The sequence below is a fragment of the Hyaena hyaena genome, unplaced genomic scaffold, assembly GCF_003009895.1.
Source record: "Hyaena hyaena isolate Hyena2069 unplaced genomic scaffold, ASM300989v1 scaffold_2, whole genome shotgun sequence".
Classification (NCBI taxonomy): Eukaryota; Metazoa; Chordata; class Mammalia; order Carnivora; family Hyaenidae; genus Hyaena; species Hyaena hyaena.
Genome location: NW_024080634.1, coordinates 4747574 through 4773580, shown reverse-complemented (window position 1 = coordinate 4773580; position 26007 = coordinate 4747574). Strand labels below are relative to the sequence as shown.

Sequence of the window (26007 nt, the reverse complement as noted above, 5' to 3'; positions counted from 1 at the left end):
TTTTGGAGACATTTCACGGAATGAGAGATTTTCATTGATGCTGCAGGAGAAATGAAGCATTCCACTAGCAATGATGTTTTGGTTCCCCAGGAGGGCTCTTGAACCTTTCTGCGATTTGATGTTTTAAGGATCAGCCCTGATCAATCATTCTTGTCACACGGGGACCAAGAGTTTCAAGCACAGTCACATTGATGGTTCCTCCAGAGAAAGGGCACATAGAAACTCCATTGCTCAAAGCAAGAATTACCAAATGTGTAAATACAGGCTGTATTAAAAAAAAATTTAGCATTTAATTTATTTCTGAGAGAGAGAGAGAGAGCGAGAGAGAGAGAGCATGAGCAGGAGAGGACAGAATCTGAAACAGGCTCCAGGCTCTGAGCTAGCTGTCAGCACAGAGCCTGATGTGGGGCTCGAACCCATGAACTGTGAGATCATGACCTGAGCCGAAGTCAGATGCTCAACTGACTGAGCCACCCAGGCACCCCAATAAAGGTTTTATTATACAGTGCAAATATGTTGATCTAAAATTCAAGTTTCACTGGCTGTACCTTACATTCTTATTTTTATTTTTAAACTTTTTTTTAATGTTTATTGATTTTTGAGATTCAGAGTGCGAGAGGGAGAGGGGAGAAAGAAGGATGGATAACAGAATCTGAAACAGGCTCCAGGCTCTGAGCTTTCAGCACAGAACCCCATATGGGGTTTGAACTCACGTAGTGTGAGACCATGACCTGGGCCAAAGTTAGACACTTAACCAACTGAGCCATCCAGGCACCCCAACATTCTTATTTTTTTATTCACTACATTTGTCAGAGCTAAGCACTAGAAAAAGGAAATAGTAGCATTTTTAAGAAAACCAATAGTTTAAAGATACTCATTGCCCACTGCGATCACCCACATCGCCTCTCCTGCTTACTGAAATGGTCTGGGTTGCCATCCTCGGCAATCACCTGCTGCTGTCCCCTCCAGATCTTTCTGGAAGCCTGGCTTTCTCAGGCTTTCCAGCCCAACAGTGGCTGGGGATTGGCATTTCCAAAAAACAAACACAAACACAAACAAACAAACAACCAACCAAACAAACAAAAAACCCCCCACAGAATTACAGCACTTGTGAGTCTGTTTCTCTGGGGTCAAGTCAGCTTAGGCTTCCCACCTGTTCACACTATAAGAGCTTTTGCACACAGAAGCTCATGGCAGACTCTGGTGTACATATTCTTGCACACACCAGCAGCTGCACACACTCACACTCACGTCCCTCTGCTCAGTTTCACAGATAACGTATTTACTTACCATGTTATGGATTAGATGCAGGGCTAATATACTTTTCATATATGTCTCGTTTATTCCTACATCAGTCTAATGACGGCAACCCCATTTTCTCTCTGCTTTTTTTGAAGGAGACAATTAAGGCTTAGGATGGGTAAGTAATTTTGCTCAACATTCATACAGATTCACAGGGAACACCTACCAAACCCAAGCTCCTACCTCTTTCCTACTGTCTCGCCCTCTTCCATTCTTCTCCTGTGCCCATCCCATTCTGTATGTTACGTCAATCAAAAAGAGATCATAAGGATTTACTATGAAATGAAAAGATGCCTAGGATTTGGGGGTCATGCTGTGTCGGTGAGCTGTGGTATCAGGGACAAGTTACTGAATCTCTCTGAGTCGGTTTGTCTCATCTTTAAAATCAAGATACTGACTCTGACTGCAGAAGTTTGTTGGGATGAGGAGAGGAAGAAAGAACCAAAGAAAGAATAGGAAAAAAAACAACAACACAGAAGAATGTCAGGGGCAGAGGGAGGTTAATGGTCCAAGGGACTTTGGAGGAGGTAGGGTTAAACCTGAGTCTGATTTTTTATTGTGGGTTTCTTTGGAAGCCCAGGGAATAATGCTGAGCATGGGAAACACTGATGGCTTTCAGGGGGACATGCAGAGCCCTCAGATTTTCACATGTAGAAGCTGTGTGTGCAATAGCCCTGTGGCTCTTACTTCACCCTGGGAAGAGAAAGGTCAAGACTCAGTATTCCTGAGAATTACTTGAAACCGATTCATGACTAAACAATAGTTACATTCTTCATAGGATATACAGTTGCTTTTCTCGGTTTCCCTTGGGGAAAGACAGTCCCCATCAGTTACTTAATTTTTTTTTTCAGAAAAACAAAACAAAACAAAATCTGAGGCAATGCTTGAAGGCAGAAACAAAATATTCAGTTATTACAGCTCTCTGAGTAGCCTTGGATGGACCATGCCATCTGGCCCTTTCCTCCCCATTTGTACAGCAACTAGATTAACTAATTCTACGAACCTATGTCTTGTCCTGTGCCAGGCATCAGTCCATGGGACAGCCAAGCCTGTCCCATTACAGGGAGACGAGAAGGGTAAGTGAGGGGACAGGAATCATAGAGCCCAGTGCACGTTGATAGTGTTTATCAGGCGGTCTACACACTATGAAGCAGAGCTGGACATATCACAGGAGGCTTCTCAGAAGAGGTGACATTTGGGGGGAAATTTGTATAGCATGTAGGAACCACTTGGGAGAGTGGGCAAGAAATCCATCACAGATGAATCTTTAGAGGGTCACCTGGTGCTGAGGAAGGAAGTCAAGGCAGGGAGGAATTTGAGCTTTGTTGGGAAATGCAGAAGCAACAAGAAGATGCCTCTGTTAGGTCCTTGTCTTCAGTTTACAAACACCTTTGGACTTCTCCACATTCTATGTGTGTTTTAGATGTAGTGTGTGTATGTATGTGTATGTGTGTGTGTGTGTGTGTGTGTGTGTTCCCACATGCACGTGTGTGCGTGCATCATCGGCCTCGAACCCACCAACTGCAAGATCATGACTTGAGCTGAAGTTGGACACTCAACCAACTGAGCCACCCAGGCGCCCCATTGTGTGTTGTACACTTTTATGAGATGATGGGTCAGGTGTGGGCACAGGAGGAGACGGAGGAGAGGCTCAGGAAACACAACAACAACAAAGTGTCTTATATCCACAGGTCTTTGGGATGGGGCACTGCTCGCCATGCAGGGCCATGAGGGGAATCCAGCAGGGTGGCCAGGAGACAGGGCACAAGAGGGTGGGGGACAGTGCTCACTCCACCTGGGGCCTCAGGAAAGACAACGCAGGGCGGGGACAACAGTTTACAATTGGCTGGTTTGGATAATTTGCTCAGGACTTGGGTTCTGGGGTGGCCCAGTGTTCAAGGCAGAGGAGCATGGTCTCCTGGGGTGTGATGACCACACAGGGGACATGTGGCTTTGGACTGGTTAGGTTTTTTATTATCTTAGTATCTTCTTATATATATAAAGGAAGGTACTAAGATATATATAAAAAAAAACCTTCTATCTATCTATCTATCTATCTATCTATCTATCTATCTATCTATCATCTATCTATCGTCTGTGATTCATTGCTTACATAAAACACCCAGTGCTCATCCCAACAAGTGCCCTCCTCCGTGCCCATCACCCATTTCCCCCTCTGCCAGCCCCTACACCTCTTTCTACCCTCAGTTTATTCTCTGTATTTAAAAATCTCTTATGGTTTGCCTCCCTCTCTGTGACTATATATATTTTTTCTTTCCCTTCCCCCACAGTCTTCTGTTAAGTTTCTCAATTTCCACATATGAGTGAAAGCGTATGATATCTGTCTTTCTCTGATAGACTTATTTCACTTAGCATAATGCCCTCCAGTTCCATCCACTGGAATGCAAATGGCAGGATTTCATTTTTTCTCACTGTCAAGTAGTCAAGTAGTATTCCAGTGTGTGTGTGTGTGTGTGTGTGTGTGTGTGTGTGTGTGTATCCGTTCATCTGTCAATAGACATTTGTACTCTTTCCATAATTTGGCTATTGTTGAAAGTGCTGCTATAAACATTGGAGTGCATGTGCCCCTGTGCATCAGCACTCCATATCCTTTAGATAAATTCCTAGCAGTGCTATTGCTGGGTCCTAGGGGAGTTCTAGTGTTAATTTTTTGAGAAACCTCCACACTGTTTTCCAGAGGGGCTGCACCAGTTTACATTCCCACCAACAGTGCAAGAGGGTCCCCCTTCTCCCCATCCTCACTAACATCCCACTCCTGGAGGGGCCCTTTGTTATCCCTAAGAATTGGATCCAGAAAGGGTTGGTATTTTTTAGAATGTCAGAACAATATAATACACAGCTAAGTTTTAGAAAACTTTATAGTGCAACATGTATCCACATCCTTCAAACTTCACCCTTCACCCTTCATCCTGATCCTCCAACCCTTCTGGAAGCAGATGATCCTCCTCCTGATGTATCTCAGAAGGTCAGAGGTAGACTATGCTACGACACAGTGCCTGTGTCACTCACCTCACTTCATCTCATCACAGAGGCATTTTGTCATCTCCCATCATCACAAAAGGAAGGGTGAGGACAGTGCACTAAGATATTTTGAGAGAGAGAGAGAGACCATATTCACATAACTTCCATTATGGAATATTGTTGTAATTGTCCTATTTTATTATTAGTGATTGATGTTAATCTTTTCTGTGCCTAATTTTTTCACGTTTATTTACTTTTGAGAGAGAGAGCAAGCAAGCAGGGGAGGGGCAGAGAGAGAGGGAGGCACAGAATCCGAACCAGGCTCCAGGCTCTGAGCTGTCAGCACAGAGTCCAATGTGGGGCTAGAACACACGAACCGTGAGATCATGTCCTGAGCCGAAGTCTGACGCTTAACCAGCTGAGCCACCAGGCACCCCAAGAATTACTGTTTCTTAATCTAGAAAGGCCTTGACTCAGCGTGGCTCACCTGTGACATCGTACAGAACACCCCTTGTGATGTGTACTCACAGCAGGATAGAAGTTAAAGTGCTAACCACAGGGGAAAGAGCAGCAAAAGCAACCAAACTCACATTGATACAAAGCGAATGAGTCACTTGTATTTTTGGTGTTACTGCTCTATTTTAAATCGAATTCCCCCTAGTGTAATAAAAATACCAAGCTATTGATATGAAGAGGGTGCGGTTAATTCAAATTAATTGGGACTGACAAGATTATTCATGGGAATCCAAGTGATACGGCATGGTAATTTGTCAAAGGCCATCTGACAAATGTATCATTTTCTTAGTCTCCGTGCCCTTTAAATTGGGATTTTTCTCAGCTGGGTTTATTTTTCTGTCATCTGTGAAGAGCGTGGTCTCAGTGAAGTTCTGAGGTTATACCTCTAACTGCGTCCAAGGAACACTAGTCAACACGGCAGAGACGACTTGAATGTGGCACTTTTTCTTCTTTTGATGTAAGCATACGAAAATAGATGCTAGGAATGCTTGGGTGGCTTGGTTGAGGATCTGACTCTTGATTTCTGCTCAGGGCATGATCTCATGTTTCCTGTGATCGAGCCCCTTACTGGGCTCTGTGCTGATAGCTCAGTGGAGCCTGCTTGTGATTCTCTCTCTCCCTCTCCCTCTCTACTCCTCCCCTGTCCCTCTCTCTCAATAAATAAACTAAAAAAACAAAACAAAACAAAAAAAACCCAAAAGAAAATAAATACTATTGGGATGCTGGTCTTGTCAAGGGCACCTGAAGCCACACCCCCTCTTCTCCATTACCATTTCCCACTCCTCGCTCCAGGCTCTCCTGAAATGCGCTTCTCTGACAACCCAGCGTGAGAGTTTCCCTATGCTTTCCATACTTACCTAATTCCAGTATGAACTGAGATAATCCTCACATACAGGAGGGTACACACCTTTGTTGTGTGGCTGTCTGGTGGCCCACTTGATGTTGAGCACCCTTCCTGGCCTCCACTCACTAGATGCCAGTAGCGTCCGTTCTCCAGTGTTGAGGACCAAAACATGTCTCCCAACACTGCGCTGTCCCGTAACCCTGCTCCCCCATTCTTCTATCAATGGATGAGTATGTGGTCCCTGGCTCTTGGCTCTTGACAGCAATGCTGGAAGGAGGACCATTGTGCTTTTACCGATTCCCAGAAATGGCATTGGGGTATATGCATTTTTAATTGTAATAGATATTGCCAGATTGCCTGATGAAGGCATTTGGAGAAAACCCTAAAAACCCTAAGTGGGACGAGACTGATATTAGTCTAAAACTGAATGAAGGAGTCTGGAGAGAAGTGATTCTTTCAGTAATTTTTTTTTTTTTTTGGTAACATGGAAAGAAATATGAGTAAGTTGGAAAATTCGCCTTTTTTCTTATCTTAAAAGTGACAATTCTTTTTTCGGGAGGAAGTTTAATTTTTTTTAAATCAGTTTAATTATCAGATCTTTCAAATATCTTGCTTGTCAAGGTTTATGGGTGAAGACATCAATTAAAATGAACAACTATGAAAGAAAATGTGTATGTTTTCCCATAACCAAGATACCCCTGTGAAGTATTCAAGGCCAGAAATGAAAACGGCATGGGAGGGGTGGGGTATGTAAAATTGAATTAAGGAATAGAATAATAAAATGCACGTATGAGTTTCTTTAGCATTAATGGTTATCTGAAAATCTACAACTAGCCTAAATTATCAATCAGCCCAGTCTGAGTAATACGCCAAGATTAAATGATGCTGAAAATAGGTCCCCATTTGATAGTTTGGACATTTTTATATACTTCTTTATCCCCTAGTCAACAGGTAAGGGAAAACTTTAAGCAACATTTACAAAAATTATTTATCTCACTTCCCCCCTCCTTTACAGAGTTATCTGGTGAAAGAAACAAGCTAAACCTGGCTTCCGAATTCCAAGATCACATTGTCCGGTGGTAAGGAAAGAAAGATGTTTCTTTTACAATTCTTAATGGGCTCTTCAGTGAGCAGACATTATTTCTGATGAGTGATGACAGTTCTTCAAGCAGATATTGTCTTCTTGTAAGTCCATGTGCTGGGTCCTTCTCAGTATTTGTGGTGTATCAAGGGAAGAATAGTACCCATTTAAAATTAATCAGTGTTTCTCTTCTCTTAGTTAAGTTTACTTTAAAAAGAAATAGACAGGGGCGCCTGGGTGGCTTAGTCGGTTTAGCATCCGACTTTCCCTTAGGTCATGATCTCGTGGTTCGTGGGTTCGAGCCCCGCATCGGGCTCTGTGCTGACTGCCAGCTCAGAGCCTGGAGCCTGTTTCAGTCTGTGACTCCCTCTCTCTCTGACCCTCCCCTGCTCACGCTGTCTCTCTCTCTCTCTCCTAGAAATAAATAAAACATTTTAAAAATATATTAAAAAGAAATAGACAATGAATGCATATGTTAAGCTTGCTTCTTAGTTATATCAAGGGGTATTGGATCTCGGGCTCTGATTTTCCACTGAGCCTTCATGCTTTTCTTTGAAGCCTTGACATCATAAGGTCTCGCTCTGTCAGTTTTGCTCCTGTGATGTACTTGGACTTCTTCAGTTTCTGTTTTTTTTTTTGTTTTTTTTGGCTCTTTCTCCTAATAAGCAAGGTTCTATTTATGTCGTCCCCCCCCATTTTTTGTTCTTTGCCAACTTACAACTCAGTGATGGCATTTGTTATATTTTTGTGTGATCCCTAGGAGGACTTTTATAAAGAGTTGCAATTTAGAATTACAACTTATGTCACAAAATTGTGGAATATTCAGAGCAAAAGTTACTTAAAACACTATCTGTCAATTATTTAGAAATAACCACAATGGTCACAGTTTCACTATCAATTTCATATGCTTTCTTGTCATATTACACATCTAATTTTTTGAAATTCGGGGGCACCTGGGTGGCTCAGTCAGTTAAGCTCTGACTTCGGCCCATGTCATGATCTCGTGGTTTGTGAGTTCGAGCCCCGCATCAGATTCTGTACAGACAGCTCAAAGCCTGGAGCCTGTTTCAGATTCTGTGTATCCCTCTCTCTCTGCCCCACCCCTGCTCATGCTCTGTTTTTCTCAGTTTCAAAAATAAAAACTGTTAAAAAAATTATAACAAAAAGAAATTCGGACTTTAAATAACTTATCCTTTAATGGTGTAGTACGTGCCAAACTTAACAAGCCCTTAAAACACTATTCAATGAAATGTATGTGTCTCTTCCTCTGTCCATTGCCCCATGACAACGATTTCCCTTTCAAGGAGACATCTGCTGTTTCTGGTTTTCTAATTTACCGGACCTCTTAAATTATTTGCATTGTCTATAGCCTGTTTCTATATTAAGCAGCAATTTGTTGAGTCAAAAGCTGACTTTATCACTTGTTACACAGGGGGAGACAGTGTGTGTAGGGTATGTTCTGTCCAGACAAGCCACAAGCTGATCTGATATAGGCTGGGGAAGCACTGAGTCCGGGGACTGACAGACTTTCTGAAGGGGTAGTTCTGAAGGATTAGGTGACCCTTCGCTGTGGAACCTTGTCCGTTTGTGTGAGTCTGTTGCTTACAGCTGGCTTCAGGAAGTGTCAGAAGTGAATCGGATTTTCACTGATCGATTGGGATAGCTCTGAGAAAGGTTGAAGTGGTGACTTTTTTGTACCTTGGGACTATGGCCAAAGAATAGTCATTGTTTTTCTTTCTTGACTTTGGAGTACAGAAACTTTAAATTCTCTGCATGACAAATGCATGGGGGTGGAATTGCTGGATCAAACAGTATGCGTGTCCCATATTTTGATTGACTTCCATAGAAGTTTACCAACTTACACTCCAACCACCAGTGGATGACAGCACAGTGTGTCATCAAGTTTTTGATCTTTGATAACCTGATAGGTGAAATACAATATTTTATTGAAGTCTTGATTTGTCTCTTTTTTAGTATGAGTGTAGTTGAGAAGCTTTGTACATGATTAAAAGCCATTCTATTTTATTTTCTATGAATTTTTGCTAGCATCTACCCATTTATAATAAAGTTTTCAATATTGATTTTAAAAAACTTCTTATATATTAATAAGTTCTTTACATAAAAAGTTTTAAGGATTTTCCTCTCTGTTCTTTGTAGTTTGATTTTGTTTATTATGTTTATTTGGGAGAGAGAGCACATAAAAACATGCTTTTATGTAGCTGGTTTGACTAACTTGTGTTGTTTTAGGGGTTTTATATCATAGTTGGAATGACTTTCCATTTTGAGACTATAATATTTTTCTGTGCTTTCTCCTAGTGCTTTTATGATTTAATTTTCATTCATTATTCTGCCTTTTAAAAGGGAGGAGTACACTTTTTTCAGGGAGCTGCGTAATTGCCCCAACACTATTGTTGGATAATACATTATTTTCCCACTAATTTGAATGATCATCTTTGCTCAAAATTCAATTTCCGTAAATATGTTGATTTATTTCTGACTTTTATCCTTTGGTCCATTGATTTATGGGTTGACTTTCATTTAACATGATACCACCTGCATTTTTCTGTTTGTTGACTGGGCTTCTTGTTTATCATGGTACCATTTATATTAAGTGAACATTCTATGCTTATTCTACTATTCTCCTTCTTTTTGCCCTCTATTTAACATTGTAGGGATTTAGGTGACAAATCAACAAATTGATCCCCCAAACTTCACCTCTGTTTACTTCACAAACAACCACTTGTGAAGGCTGCGCTCTCAGCCTGCCTTTGCTTAGTCAGCAATTTATATTCGCTAGTGGGTGTTTCGAGCACCCAGCATCTTACCTTCTACATCACAAGAGAACACTTTCCCAACCCAACAACATTTAGACTTTTGAGTGAGTTGGTAAGAAAAGGCTAACAAACAGTTTTCAATGACCAGGTATCTGTCATGAAATGGAAAAGAACAATCTGTCGAGTTTTTTAATTTTTCCATTGAGCCAGGACATCTAAAAGCTAAAGAAAAATGTTATACTCAGTACCAAGTACCGCTTGAAAATAGCTGGCTATATGACTTCATTTCCTTAAGAACGTGCTTGCACTAAACTCAGTTATTTTTTTGTGGATGACTCAGAAACATTAACTGAACCATTACAGCACCACATTTGTAAGTGTGTGTGTGTGTGTGTGTGTGTGTGTTTCCTAGAGAATAACACCAATATTTATGTGTTTCTCCATAGATCTTCTAACTTTTATTCATCTTAAAAGAGATTCTATTGATTTATATTGAGAAAGAAAACAGTGTTATTAGCTATTCCTTTCCATGGACACTGAAATAAGTTCCAATGCAAAAACAAGTTCTTTTTTTTCTGGACCTCAGTTTGTTTCACTACTTAGGAATGGACACATCTGCTTACTCCTCTATAGGCCTTAAGTAGTTTTCCAAGTTTATTTATAAACACAATGCTTAACACTTTTATGGGGAATTATTTGTTACTTAAGCAAAATTAGGATTCCTCCTCTGATCCCAAAGTCTCCACTGGCTGTAACTCATTATTCTTCTTACATTGGGGTGGATAGGAGCTAATGACCAGAGAGAGTCGAGGTTACTCACCCAAAGTCATATGGTAAGTCACTGGTGAAAAACAGAAGTGATGGGTAAGATAAATGTCACCATCCTAATAAAAGTCTTATGCTGAGTGAGGTAATTATTATGAATCATAGTATATATTCAGTAGACTCCAGCAAGCATAACTGCATATGGCTGTTTAAATTACTTCTCATTATAGAAAATTAAAAAAAGAGGAGAATAAAGAATGAAGAATGATTGGTTTGATGACTGGTTACAGACCCAAGAATGAGTGGTCTCCCTCCCACTTTGTTACTGCCTTAGGTGAGTGTCATCATTCTTTCAAAACTCAGGAAAAGAAAATCATTGCCTTCTTTATATGCTATATCCTCCTTCCAAAGAGTTGATAGATGGGGCAGAGCAACTGAGGAGCATGGGGATCCAGAAAATACTTGTAGACTCTACATGGGCATTTTTTAGTCTTCACATCCAAACGTTTTACAACACCAGACCATCATTTCTGTGATGGTCAGTGATAGCTCAAACTGGAGAATCTCCTTAAATTTCATGAGCGATGATATCAGCAAACCCCTCTGAGCAAAATAAAATGCAATAGTGACTGAGTGAGGGGAAACGTTCATTGTTTTTGTGGGGGGCCAGAAATGAGGGCACAAAGTCCATCCTAAATAGAGCTGCCTTAAAATCCCCATTTTGATCCATCTCAGAGAAGACTCCAATTGGCCTCCAAGATGCAATTTCTAAGGCTGGAACATGAAGTTAGAGCATGTCCAGAGCTGCCATCCACACCTAGCTTGAGCTGGTCTAGGTGGGACCTTGTTCTTTTTAGGGCTCTCTGGAATCAATGTTAGTGTCCCCATACAAGGTCAAAAATACAGGTGAAAACTAGGAACCAGGTGATGCTTTTGCAAAGTTTTCTTTTTAAAAAAATTTTTAAATTTATTAATTTATTCTGAGAGAGAGCAAGTGCACAGGGGGAAGGGCAGAGAGAGAGGAAGAGACATTGAGAATCCCAAGCAGACTCTGCACTGCCAGCACAGAGTCTGATGTGGGGCTCAAACTCATGAAACTTGAGCCAAAATAAAAGTCTGTCACTTAACTGACTAAGCCACCCATGAGCCCCATCAAGGTTTTGAAAACTGCGTAATTCTGAGCCTCATCTCCAGAGTCTGACTTGGTAGTTTGGGAGTAGTGCATTTTGCTAGGCGCTATTTTAATAAGTGCCCAAGGTGATTCAACTGAAGGCTGAAATTCATTGCACACTGCTCTTTGGGATTGAATGTGATCAGACCACTATAACAGAATCACATGACCCAATTAGTAATAATAATTGGTTCATTTTCAGTGGATTGTTTAAATTTGTCAAGTTCGCACATTGTGGATTCTCACATCAATTCACTTCTATATATACACAAATACACACAAGCAAGTACCATGCATAATTCTCTGGGAGGGGGATTTATTTGATATAATTTTTTTAGGAAAGAAATCAAGTTCTTGAGATTTGGTGAGAGCCTATTTACAAATCTTTGTTTTCCTAGAGAAAAATTGGAGAGAGCTACTGAATGGTCTACCTTAAGACCAAAAAGGGCAAAAGCACAGAATGAAGGCCAAACAATGATTTCATTATACAAATGAAACGGGAAAACGCTGTGAAATTCTATCCCTCCCTGAGGACTGACCCCCACTTAGAAGTTAGAAGAGCAGCCTAGAGTGATCTCACACTTACGGGCTCTATAACCATCACTCTAGAGCATTTGTAGGAGGGTTATGACTAAAGATGAAAGAATCATCACATAAAGCTTTGAGCTTTAACTACACTTCTGTCGGGTGCATAAGAAATAAAATAGATAATCAATCCAGATGGTCCATCCCCTGGTGAATAGTGAACAAGGCGTAACTAAATAGCTAAAAAAGAAAGAAAGAAAGGAAAAGAAAGAAAGAACGAAAGAGAGAGAGAGAGAGACAGAAAGAAAGAAAGAAAAAGAAAGAAAGAAGAGAAAGAAAGAAAGAAAGAGAAAGAAAGAAAGAAAGAAAGAAAGAAAGAAAGAAAGAAAGAAAGAAAAAAGAAAGAAAGAAAAGAAAGAAAGAAAGAAAGAAAAAATCGGCAGTGAAAACCAAATAGGAGTGTCAATAATGGATTTAAGGTCAGTTTCAGGGACAGACTGTTAGTACATTAGGTGATGTCAAGGAATATCTGTGATAAAGATGTCAGAAGGAACTGGCTCAGGAAAGTTTCAAACTCAGTAATGATTACATGTATTTTCATGGTCCAGTGCAGTGTTCAGGGATTTTCCACATTAAAACAGACTTCTCAAACATCCAGATTACTGATGAGGACAGAGTCTTGTCAAGGTGGAGCCTCTCAGACAGCATCTTATTCACACACTTCGACCCACTCACGTGCATGGAGGACTGTCCCCAAGTAAGGCACAATGTCAGGGATGTCAAGACAAGTGAAAGACCTCTGACAATCATCTGGGATGTGGCAACTTCATGACCCCTTTCTGTATCTTAATTGTTCTTTCCTCTCCAGCAGGTCTGGGAGGAGGGTGGTGGAAAGACTTTGAAATTGACATGAAATTTTCATCATTAAGTCAGGGCAATAACACAGATACCTGGAAAAGCAAAAGGCTTTTTTAAAGCAGGGAGCTCTGGATTGTGTTGCTTCAGTTTATAGGATAGCTACATGCAATTGACATAATAGAACTCGGCCAACAAACCGTTGATCGATGCACAATAGATTGCTAATTACTCTTGGAGACATACTTTTTGAACAAGAACAGCACATTTTAATTGCCTTTTAGTGAGGTGCTAGCCTTTTTTATCCCTCCCACCCAGATCCCATCAGCACTTACCCTCGCACTGGCCTGAGTTTTAATAGATTCATAATAGAAACATTTATGTATTAATAATAATAAAGATAAATGATGTTTGCAAATGCTTTCTTCTACATTTCTTCTCCCTAACAACTCTGGGGGATATGCAGAGCAAGTATTATTATCTCTACCTTATTGATGAGGAAACCAAGGCACGATGAAGTCGGGAGGTTTTCCAAGAAGATGCAGCCACTGGCCTGGCTACTTCTGTCCCTGCTGGCTATATGTTCTTAATCTTCAGACACTCAATTTCCTCATCGTTAACATGATAAATGTAACAGCTCTTCTATTATAAACGTTTGCTGAGGATCTGTTGAGAGAATACATAAGGAATTGCTTTGAGGTTTGAATAGTTTGCTCTATACCCAGAGTCCTTGAATGGACTTCAGTGGGTCTATAAAGACCTTTAACTTTATGCAAAATATGGTGCTTATTTGTATCTAATGAAGTTTTGGGGGGAAGAGCTCTGAAGTTTTATAAGATTTTCAGAGATTTCTGTGATTAAAAAAGAGTGAGAATTCTTGCTACAAAACATTATGCAAGATACTAGTGTTATGAATACATGTCTTTTTGATTTTATAATGCATTCTTTCTAGAAAATGTGGGAAATACAGAAAAGAACAAAGAAACAAATAATAGTCATCTGAAAACATACCATTTAAAGGAAATTCATCTATATCCATGATACACTTTTGTCTGATATAACCTCTCAGCTTTTTCCCCCCAATAAATCAAAACTAAAAAAAGGTTTTGGGACAGCATAGTATATATGTATGTGTGTGTGTGTGTGTGTGTGTGTGTATGTATACTATACTATATGTATGTATACATATCCACTTACAGTTTGGGATCATTCTAACTATGTGAACATAACCTACTGGTGTAATATTTTTCTACACGATGTTTAATGCCTGCCTTGAAATCTTTATGGGGCTTTCCCATAATTTCTATACCTAATACTCTCATACTTTCAGAAGGTTTGCATTTCTGTCATTTTTTACCATGTTATAATATATATGCTTTTACACATAATTAAACAATATAGTCATGGAATATACGTATTTAAGAAATCATATGTCTCTTATTATTCAAAACATGGTAAATTAGTAAGCACTTAATTCTTGAAGATGTACTTTAGCTTTTCACTGCCATGTTTTCAAAGATTTTACTAGAATTAAAAATATTAATTATGTCTATTCATTTTTAGGGGAGAATTTTCCTTTTTATGCTTTTATCCCAGATAAAATGGTTTAACTCTTTCTTTATTTGGGTCTCATATATCCCCAAGTTAAGTTTTGTTCTTTTCTTTGGTATTTCTAATCGCTTATCTCTTTCTTTGCAATATCTATAGATTGTCATTTATCTTTTTCAAAGACATTTGCATTGTTGGGACCTCAGACAGTGTTGGAAAACAGTGGCTACAGAAAGTGTCACGTGTTCTTCAACATCAATATGGATACCATGCTGATATTATATTGATATCCTGCTGAAGTGTCTCAACATTGAAGCTAGGAGTGCTTAATGTGGGAGATAGGGGTCATCATCCTTAGGGAGCACTGATGTCTCCTCGTAGTTTATTGGAAGACTCTGAGACAGTCAGTATTAAATACTGAAGATTATTAGATGCATTTTTGCTTCTAATGTGTTCATAGCCCCGTGACCTTTCTTTTCTGAACAATGCAGTGATTTGGTTTAGGGTTTCTATGGCACATTATTCTTCCATTCTTACTGCAAATTCTTTCTGGTTACAGGGTACTGTTTTTGGAATACATTTCCAAGTGACACTGCCAATATTTTATTTAGAAATTTTTGCCTATAATTGTAAGGCAAGTGGGTCTGGCAGGCTTATTTTTCTGCAAAGATTGGCATTAAGAAATTAAAAAGCCTCCCTCTTTCTTGGCAGGAAATTTTAAGCAAATACAAAACCTTTTATACAAGTTTTAAATCATTGTGTTGTATACCTGAAAATAATATAGTGTTATATGTTAATTGTACCTCAATTAAAAAAACCTAAAAAAACCCTCCCCTTGTTATTTTTTCTTTCAACTTTTCTACATCTTTTACATTTTCTTAAAAAATCATCCAATTTTTGTGGTTTTCTAATTTGTCAGAATAAGATTTTATACAATTTTTACTTATAAATTTGGTCATGTTTCTCTTTTATTCCCAGTTTTCTATACTTTTATTTTCCTCTTTTTATTAGATTAGACCTGCTAACTGTTTGATCAGTAATTTCTTTCTATGCAGAACCAGAGCTTAGATGCATCTATTCTATTATTTTTCTGTTTTCAAATTCATTAATTCATGCCGCTACTTTGTCTCTCCTTTTGTTTTACACAAGTTTTGTGTGTGTGTGTGTTCTTGTTTTTGCATTTAGTTTGGCACTGAGTTTACTTAAGTGTTATTCTTTTTGGTGTCCTAACAAAAGGCTTACTGGTTACAGATCTGCTTGGATGAGTCCTTGTCAGCATTTCAGATGTTTTGACAGATTATGCTTTCACTCTTGTTATTTCTAAATAATCCTTAATGGTGTGTCCAACTGCCCCTGGGGTCATTTTTCAGAGAGTCATTCGTGGCCTGAGAATTTCAGCCTGTTGCCACTTTTTGAGTTTATGAGCATATATAGCATATAATGTGCAATTACTATTTGCAGATATTCTTGGTAAACTTGATAGGAATATATCTTCCTTTTCTTCTTTTGACACAACATTTGCTGTGCGCCCAGTAAATCGATCTTACTGTTACCTGGACACTCTCTCTCCTCCTGACCCCCAACAGGGGGCATATATTTGCACATTTTAGCTACCAGAGTCAGGAAAGGTATGGTTAAGTCTCTTACTACCTCAGTGCTTCTGTTCACTTCTCTGTGTGCCTCTAATAGTTCATATTACTATATTTTGAAGAATATTATGTGGTGTAGAAAGACTTATGGCTTTTGTATTTTCTGTCTGGATTTTATTTACTATCAAAATAATGCCACTCTTCATTCAAGGAAATGGCTTTTTCTTTTAATTTTCCACTGTCTGAAAACAATACGCCAACTCCAGTTTTCTTTCACTTTATCAACTTTATTTCTTCTTGCCTTAAGTTGTTGTATCTTTGCCTATGCATTTAATACTTACTTGCCGATTTCTTTTTTTGTTTGTTTGTTTTATTTTCAAATTTTTATTTAAATTCTAGTTAGTCAACATACAGTACAATATTAGTTTCAGGAGGAGAATTTAGTGAATCATCACTTACATACAACGCCCAGTGCTCATCACAAGTGCCCTCCTTAATGCCCATCACCCATTTAGCCCATCCCCATCCAGCTCCCCTCCAACAACCCTCAGTTTATTCTCTATAGTTAGGAGTCTTGTACGCACGTCTGGGTGGCTCAGTTGGTTAAGCGTCTGACTTAACATCAGGTCATCGTCTCATGGCTCATGAATTCAAGCCCCATGTGGCTTCCCGCTGACAGCACAGAACCTGGAGCTTGCTTTGGATTCTGTGTCTCCCTCTCTCTACTCCTTCCCCATTCATTCTTTGTTTCTCTTCCTCTCTCAAAAAAAAAAAAAACCTACAAAAATTAATAAAGAAAAGAGTCTTGTGGTTTGTTTTCTTTCTCTTTTTTGGTCAATTTCTTTTAAGTGTCATAACTTTTAAATACTATTTGGAGTAATTTGATTATTTCACAATTTGAGGGAGCTATCTTTTACTGTGGTAGTTTTGGTGAGAAGGGTATATTATTACTGATGTAATCATGCTTATTCTGTTTGCCTTCTTTTATGCTTATGTATAAATTCTTCCTGTCTTTCCCCCTAGAAAGTTTTTTTTTTTTTAAAGAATGGACTATGTTTTCTTTGTTTGTTTCTCTAGTGATTTTATTTTACATTCTACTAATAATTTACCTTAAGGTGTTAAAAAATGCTCATGTCAATATTTATAAAACTATCAATATAAAAAATCAAATGCTATTTACTCATTAGCTTCTATGTAAAATGAGGACATAGTCTTTGGTTCCCATGTTATATTTAAAGCCACTTCCCAGTTTCTGTTGGCATTATCTGTGACTTTAGAGTGGCGTTATTATTTTTGATGAGTTTTATTGTGTTACAGTGTTTTTCGCTCAGTAAAGTGAAGTATATCCTTAACAAATACCTTCAGAGATGGTTGTGTGCTTTCTGGAAACATCTTTCAGTTACCTCATATGTAAGTGACAATTTGGGGGGCCATAGGATTCTTGGCTAACATCTTTTCCCCTCCAAACTTGATGGATTTGGTTTCAAAACTTTGGTGATACAGGGGAGAAATCTGAAACACTTTCGTATACTTTTCAGAATATTTTTTTTAATACTCTGAACGCTGGTCAAATTCTTTTTCTATCTTAGAATTAAAACACACACACACACACACACACACACACACCTGTCTTTTCCATTGATTTTTTCCTGAAACCTACATGTTTTGGTCAGGGCCAGGTCATACAGCTGGTCAGGCTACTCTGCAGAATTGAGAAGCATCACTTCTGGCAACATGAATTACAGGGCCCTTCAGGAAGGTAGCACACGATGCAGAGGCCACTGGGAGCAGGAGCAAGACAGCAGATTCCAACTTTGTCTTTGTTGCTAAAAATGCCATGTGGACCCCTGGGCCCCAGGTGCCTATCTGTGAAATGGGGGTATCAGAGAAGTTTCTCTTCCAATCTCCTGAATTAATGAAGGCATTCAACACAACGAGGTAAATTTATTTGCTGTATTAGCATTAACATCGATTTTTTAAAATGAAGCCATTTCTGTTTTCAGTTAAAGGAAAAAAGTTTTATGATAGAAAAGTACCGGGTAAAACTAAGTGTGTGCTTTATGTGATGCGGTGAGCAGAATAAAGGCTCCCCAAAGATGTGCGTATCCTAATCCCCAGAACCTGGGCATGTATCCCCTTACATGGCAAAGGGGAATGACATTTGCAGTTGGAATTAATCAGCTGACCTCGACAGGGAGATTATCTTTGTGGGTTTAATATGATCAGAAGCAGCCTTAAAAGTGGAAGAAAGAGAAAGAGTGGAAGGCAGGGTGATGCAATGGGAGAAGCCCTGGACTTATCATTACTGGCTTTGAAGATGGAGAAAGGGGTCAAGAGCCAAAGAAGCTTCCAGAAGATGGAAAAATCAAGGAGATACATTCTCCTCTAGCACCCTCAGAAAGCAACACAGCCCTACCAAACCCTTGGTTTTAGCCAAAGACACCCATTGCAGACTTCTGACCTTCAGAACTAGAAGATAATAGATTTATGTTGTTTTGAGCCACTAAGTGTGTGGCAATTTTGTAAGCAGCCACGGGGAACGAATACACACGTATTATTTGTGGTCCTCGAAACCCTTTACTGTAGATAGTGTTGCCTCATTTTACAGATGTAAAAATGGAGCATCGGAAAACTTTTCAAGTTTTCCCAACAAGGCAGGATTCATTCGGAATTTCGCCACAGAATTAGCCAACTCTAAAGTCCACTGCATAGTTTCTACATTGTTTTCTAGGACATTCTTTGCGGGGAGAAAAGGATTTAGCAAGAACATCCCTCATAGCTTCCACGCAAATGTCCATCTCCCAGCATACCTCGTCCAGGCTGTAATGCTGTGCTGGCCCTTTGGCATGAGATTAGTGATTAACTCATTCATTGTCATTAGAAATTGAAGGAAGTGGATAAGTTGAGGATGTCTTCACTCTGCTCTACTTCTCAGGCTCAGGAGACCATCACCTTAAGTTGTGGTGACTGTAACCTCTGCCTGCTGGCCTCTGACATGGCTCTGTCACATGGCAGCCAGAGTGGTCTCTCTGGAACATGGATCTGACCATTCCTCCTCCTTGCATCCACACCTCAACCTGCTTCCTCCTTGCTCGTGTGGGCCTGTGGCCTGGTGCCACCTATGCCTCCCAAGTACAGCCCTTCTTGCCCAGCATGGGGGTCCCATTTTCCCCTCTCCACCCCCTCCCATTAGATTATAAGGTCTTTGGGGTCACTGTTGGGTTCCTGGCGTTCAACACCCTTCCTGGGGCTCAGTAGTTGCTCAATCAAGGCCCACTTAATGAATGAGACATTCGTTCTAAGGGTCTCTCAAATCCTATTTAAATAATTCAAACATTTGGAATTTCAAGTTCTGATTAAGTTCAACTTCATTTTGCCATCACATGTCATTTCCCAGAAACAGTTTTTGTGTGTGTGTACCAAAGGAAGAGTGCCCTGAACTCCATCATGAACATCAGATGGCATTGGATAAGATAACCTCTCATATTGTTCTCAGGAATGAAACAAAATGGAGGCCCTTTACCTCACATAAATCACAGTGGAGAAAAGTACAATGAGGGAGGCTTACAATGTGGAGCAAGTCGGCTTCAGAATTTGCCGAGCCTCTGCCTGGCCAACAGCTCAACGGCTGAGTCTGGGGCAGGCTACTCACCCTTGGTCAGCTTCACACCATCCCTGTTTGAAAGTGGGGGTAGCACCCCACTTGGGAGGCTGGTTTTCAGATTAGATGTTGCGTGAGAAGGTGCTTGTGTCAGTCCTGACACCCACAAGCCTTCAGTCTTGGAGTCGCTTTGGCAGAACCCCGTGAAACTGTATGGCTCTTAGGGGCCAGAAGGCTGAGGGCATGTTGGGGCTGAGGGAAAGAAGAATACTGAGTCCCCAGGCAAGGCACCAGCATGGTGAGCAAACAGAAAACTTTTACCGAAGAACGAGGAGAACACTTGTTACTAAAGACATCAGGTCATGGAAATGAGCTTTCTCCGAAAGGATCTCAACACGTTTCTTAAACACCTGGTGATTTAGAACTACCAGACAAGTCACCATCTCCTTATTGAGCTTGGAGAGTCAGGGTTGTCCTGTACCGGATGGGAATGAAGTGAGGCTGTCTATTGGACCAGAAGCAAAGATCCTGTCATTTTACATTTTTGAAGATTTACAATGACCACTAGAAAAGCCACCAACTCCAGAAAATGTGAAATGATGCTGTTTTCGGTGGATTTTCATTTTCACTGATGCACTGTTGACATCCAAAAGCCCCAGGTGTGGCTTCTGGGAGCTTCTGCATGCCCCGAGGAGGATGGGAGGGTTCTTCACTCCCCCAGATGCCTGTGGGGGTGGAGAGCAGACAGGGGGCCCCACTATAAGATACTTTCCACTCTTGTTGAATGTATAGTTTTAGTCAACCTTATTTGATGAAAGTCATCAGTTCTCTGATTCTTGGGACTGGAGTGACCCATCCTGCTGGGGTCAAGTTAGGGGTTAGAAGATTGATGGACTTGAGTCCCAGGCATGCATCTACTGATATTTTCACATTTACACATTCATGACATTCTTGACCCAGAAACTGGGACTTATGTTTAAATCATGATGACCTTAGTTTGATAGGAAAAGTATTTTTTTCCTTCATATTTAATGTAATAAATGTGTGGAAGGAAACTAGAGAAAGAATTCCAGTTAGTTTTGTTACTAGCCGAATAGAAACAAAACTATGATAGGTCATGTTAGATTTTATATAATGTTGCTGTGATTTACACAAGATGCAATTTTCCATGTAGCTGACCCACTTTGTGTGATAATGAGTGATTTTGTCATTTGTATGAAAGACAAAGTAATGCTTTAATGTCATGGAGTTCAGGCTAGTCAGGTTTCATCCCAGCTTTTTTTTTAATTTCCAAAGGAAGGACAGTGGCTGCGTCAGCCTGACCCTCATTCCATGATAAGAGAATCCTATTTTGAATGTGTTGGACCTCAGTCTTTTCTGTATGGCCTGGGTCACATCTTTGTCTGGTATCCTTGGCAAAGCTCATTCTTCCGGTGGCCAAATACAGGAAATTTTGTCTCTTTTTTTTTTTTTTTTTCTGTGCATGCAAATCCTCAATTCAGAGATAATTAAGGCACCATTAAAGGGAATTGAATGAAATTTGGTGCGAATTTGCTATGAATTTCTAAATGGACACATACTGTCCATTTATAGCTCAGTGTAGAATAACAGATGGGTGGTGAGCATGTGGGTGTGAAAAACATGGCTGTTGTTATGGATTGAATTGTGTCCCCACAACACTGAAGTTTTAGCCCTCAGTGCCTTTACCTATGACCTTACTTGGCAGTAGGGTCCCTACAGATGATCAAGAGATGAGGTCATTGGGGTGGGTCCTAACCCAATATGACTGGTGCCTTTATAAAAAAAGAAGATATTTGGACACAGAGGCAGAAAACACAGAAGGAAGATGATGTGAAGACTTAGGGAGAGCACCTGAAGGAACACCATCTAGAAGCTGAGAAGCAACAGAGACTACCAGAAGCTGAGCGAGGTTCTTCCCTGCATCCCACAGAAGGGCCCAACCCTGCTGATGCCCTCATCTCAGACTTCCAGCCTCCACTGCTGTGAGACAATGGATTTCTGTTGGTTAAGCTGTCTAGTTTTGGTACTTGTTATAGCAGCTGCTGCAAACTAATACAGCCACTTAATTCCCAGTTCAGCCATTTGGGTTGAACACTGTGATGGTGGTAATGCTCAGTAAGGTTTCAAGCCAGCCTATGGAGTCACTTATCTCTTGTCTCATCAGCCACTCTAGGGGAATAGAGCCAAAAGGCATTGCTAAGTTACTCTTTTTTTTTTTTTTTAATCTTTCCTTTCTTCCTTCCTTCCTTCCTTCCTTCCTTCCTTCCTTCCTTCCTTCCTTCCTTCTTTCCTTCCTTCCTTCCTTCCTTCCTTCCTTCCTTCCTTCCTTCCTTCCTTCCTTCCTTCCTTCTTTCCTTCCTTCCTTCCTTCTTTCCTTCCTTTAACTTTTTAAAAATTATTTCTGAGAGAAAGAGACAGCATGACCAGGGAGGATCAGAGAGAGAGGAAGACACAGAATCTGAAGCAGACTCCAGGCTCTGAGCTAGCTGTCAGCACAGAGCCCAACATGGGGCTCAAACCCATGAACCGTGAGATCATGACCTGAGCCAAAGTTGGACACTCAACTGACTGAGCCACCCAGGTGCCCCTCTTTATTTATTTTTGAGAGAGAGAGAGAGAACACAAGTAGGGGATGTGCAGAGGCAGAGGGAGACACAATCTGCTGCAGGTTCCAGGCTGTGAGCTGTCAGCACAGAGCCCGACTCGGGGCTCAAACTCATGAACTATGAGATCATGATCTGAGCCGAAGTTGTACACTTAACCGACTGAGCCACCCAGGCGCCCCTATGTACTCTTAAACCAAAACAGGAAAAACTCTGTTGGGAAGTTCTTACAGAGGTGACCTGCGATAAAGTTGCTTGGGCAAATGCTGGTAGAGACTGGTTAACCGAGGTCTGATTTCTTTCTTCTCTCCTGCCACTTTTTTCTCTGCAGACAATGCTCTCACCTAAATGCTTCCTCATGGAAACCCACAGCACCCCACAAACATGTGATATCATTTTGACCTTACTATCTTTAATTTTTCCATAAAATTATATATTATGTTTGAAAATGTTTACCTTGGTGGTCTTTGTAACATGAGACCGGTCTGCTATGTTTAATCATGCTCTGTCTGAACGCGTTTCTCTTTCAAAATAATTTCACTGCAGCTTATGGACAAGTCTGCTTTGTTGTGTGAGGGTGAGTTCCGACAAGCTCTACTCTCCCCACACCCCCACCCCCTGCCACGAGAGAGTTTCCAAGCCTGGGTTTTGCAGTTTATATGGGTGCTTGGGGAGTGCTAGGGTACCTACCCGGCTGCTTCGGTGGTTTGCTGAAGTCCCAATTGTTTTCCACAGGAGTCAATCAAACACCCGAAATTAAAAGTGAGGATTTGATAAGGAACAAGGAGAGAGGAAATGAGGGAAGGAACGGAGGGAGGAAGAGAAAAAGTAGAGGAGACCATTCAAAAGGGAGAAAAGGAGAGAGAAAAAGAGAAAAAGAAAATGAGAGCAAGAGTGGACTCCAGAGGCAGGTTTTGTGTGTCCATCCTGGGCTGCGATATCTATCTGAGACCACATCAAGCCCATTCTCTGTACCGAGAGACTAAGATTAGACACCACTGTGGATATTCCAGTTTTAAAAGTGCGATGAGACGTGATAGCGATACCACATTAAACACATCTCCTATTGATCCCTTCTAACCTTGCAAAACGAGCTGTCTGCGATAAGTACCTTTTACTGCAGCCTGGCTGATGGGGCCGCAGATGGTGGCTGCGGGGCTGAATTTCCTCGGAGGTCAGCAGACGGGGCAAGTGGGAGGTGACCGGGGAGCGGCTTCTGGCCGAGGGACCACTTACCCTCCTTGCCCTCAAATGCAGCTCGAGGACACATGTCTGGGGAAGTCTGTCTCATGGAGACATTAAATCAAGCCTGACTACCTCGCTGCCCACTGCATAGCCAGCCACGTGTAGTGTGCGGCTCAGTGAAAACAGGGAATTCAGAACAGAAGGATGTGATTCACGGTGTGTCAGGCTGATCTTTCTCAACGCTTATTTTTCTCGTAGTTAGGGTTTTGTTTCAAATTTAAAAAATCGAAGTAAGTTATTTCATCTACTCTTCTCGAATGTGCCTGCTTTAACAACTTTGTCCTTATGATTCTGGTCTCCATGTGCTGATGGGGGACACGGGGCAGGGTAGGGACAGAGATGCTTTGCCATTTCTGAGAATGGCATCGATGCAGTGCAGGGATCCCATGGTCTGGGCAAGTGGGAAGGAAGCCCCTGCTTAAGCCAGTCACCAGGAATGAGCCCCCATTTACCATTTGCAAGACCTCGGGCTAGTGTTTTGAAGGACCTGCTTTTGCCACTGGAAAATGGGATGGTAAGACCTGGGGTAAGAATTAGCAGTTAAGGGAAGCCTGGGTGGCTCAGTCTGTTGAGCAACCAACTCTCGATTTCGGTTCTAGTGGTGATCCCAGGGTTGTGAGATTGAGCCCCGCATGAGACTATGTGCTAACACAGAGCCTGCTTGGAATTCGCTCTCTTCCTGCCTGCAACTCCCCCACATAAGCACTCTCTTTCTCTCTTTCTCTCTGTCTCTGTCTCCTCTCTCAATAAACCCAAAAAAAAAAAAAAAGAAATATTTGGGGGTACCTGGTTGGCTCAGTTGGTTAAGCATCTGACTCTAGGTTTTGTCTCAGGTCGTGATCTCAATTTCATCAGTTCAAGCCCCACAATGGGCTGTGCTGACAATACAGAGCCTGCTCAGGGTTCTCTTTCTCTCTCTCTCTCTCTCTTTCCCTTTTTCTCTGCCTCTCCCCTGCTCACACTGTCTCTCTGTTTCTCTCAAATATAGGTAAATAAACTTTAAAAAATTTCAAACAAAGAATTAGCAGTTAAAATATATAGTATATAGTATGTCCTCATCAGAAGGTGGCTATTATTTATTTTTTCCTGTTATTATTATTGCTAATATTACAATAAGTTGAATTTTCTCCTGCTAGGTTAGATGGTATCCCCCTTTGTGGAGAATAATCTGGATTTGCAGAGGGAACCAAATTCACCTCAGAGGAGACAAGAGGAATCAGCTACTAGCTTGGGGGTATTTGGAGAGCACTGGGAAGTTCCCAATACCTCCATCCTATGCTGGCTTCTCTTGGTGCCCAGAATCCCTCCCACCATCTCTTAGGTTAACACAGGATGCTCTGGTTTACCCCTGGGATGGGGTCTGGGGAGAGGTCAGTACCACTGGTTTGTAAAGTGTGAGAAGCATGGGGCACGTCTGTCTGGTATGTTTCTCACCCAATATGCATATGCACTGAATGAATGAATGAATGAATGAAGTCCTAGAGTATCTTTCTCATCAGGCTTCCTCCTCAGCATGCTCAGCTGAAGGCTTTGCACAGGAAGCAATCTGGAACTGCTCGCTGCATTTGTTAAGTGGATTCATAATTCATAAAAACGTGTCTCATGAAGAGTAGGTAGGAAGAATGTCAGGAGATGTCCGTGACATCGGGGACCTTTTGGATGGACACTTTGGGATTGGGATTTGGATCAACCATGGAGGAAAGTGGGATGAGGGCACAAGGCAAAGGAAAAGAAGAAGAGGTAGGGCAGGTATCTCAAGAGCAAGGAGGTAGTGGCAGGCAGCTCGGAATCTGCAAAAGGGAGGGTGCGGTGCAAGTGGAGAGCGCACTCACGTGGGAGGGGGGTGCGTGTGCACCCACGAAGGTGTGAGGTGCAGTTGTGAGGTATGCACAGTAAAGGAGTGAAGTGTGTGTGTTGCAGAAGGAGTGTGTGTGTGTGAGTTCCTGTCTGCATGTACATGGATGTATGTTACGCGGGTTAGAGATGCATGGTGCCGTTGTGTGGGGCACACTGTGGTGCGGCTGTGTGGCTGCGTGAGGGTGTGTGTGCATGGGAGTATGTGGCACAGGCATGCAGTGTTTGTATGCCTGATGCCAGTGTGTATTACTTACGAATAGTGCAGGTGGTCAGAGTGATTCTGGTATGTGTGTGTGTGTGTGGTGAGTGTGCACGCGGTGCCTGTGTGTGGTGCAAGTATATGGTGCGCAGGTGTGGTGCAGGTGTGCCAGGTGCAGACGTGTGTAGATGTGTCCCGTTTTAGCACAGGCAGGAGTTAGAAGCATTGTATACCAGATGTCACAGGCCAGTGGTTCTCAAGGGTGGCCCCTACACCAGCCGCATCAGCGTTGCCTGGGAACTTGCTATCTTGGGTCTACCCCCCAGAATCACTGAATCAGGAGCCCTGGGGGTGGACTTGCAACCTGGGGTATTACAAACTGTCTGGAGGATTCTGACGCCAGCTCAGATATGAGCGCCTTTGCCATATATCCATGTTCCACTTGCTTCGAGCTTTCTCGTCATCACTGTAGAGGGTAGATTTCTCTTCTTCTATCCTGGCGATGAGATCTAGGCAGTTACTCCCACCC

At 41.3% G+C, this 26007-nt stretch overlaps 1 long non-coding RNA gene across 2 annotated transcripts in view; it reads left to right on the top strand.

The window, feature by feature from the left end:
• Positions 1-4856: 4856 nt before the first annotated feature.
• The window catches only part of LOC120230072, an 86001-nt gene continuing 64850 nt past the window's right edge, over positions 4857-26007 (top strand). For both annotated transcript variants that reach the window (XR_005527924.1, XR_005527923.1), the window contains exons 1-2: positions 4857-5257; positions 6660-6723. This is a non-coding gene — a long non-coding RNA (uncharacterized LOC120230072). The remainder of the gene's footprint in view (positions 5258-6659; positions 6724-26007) is intronic.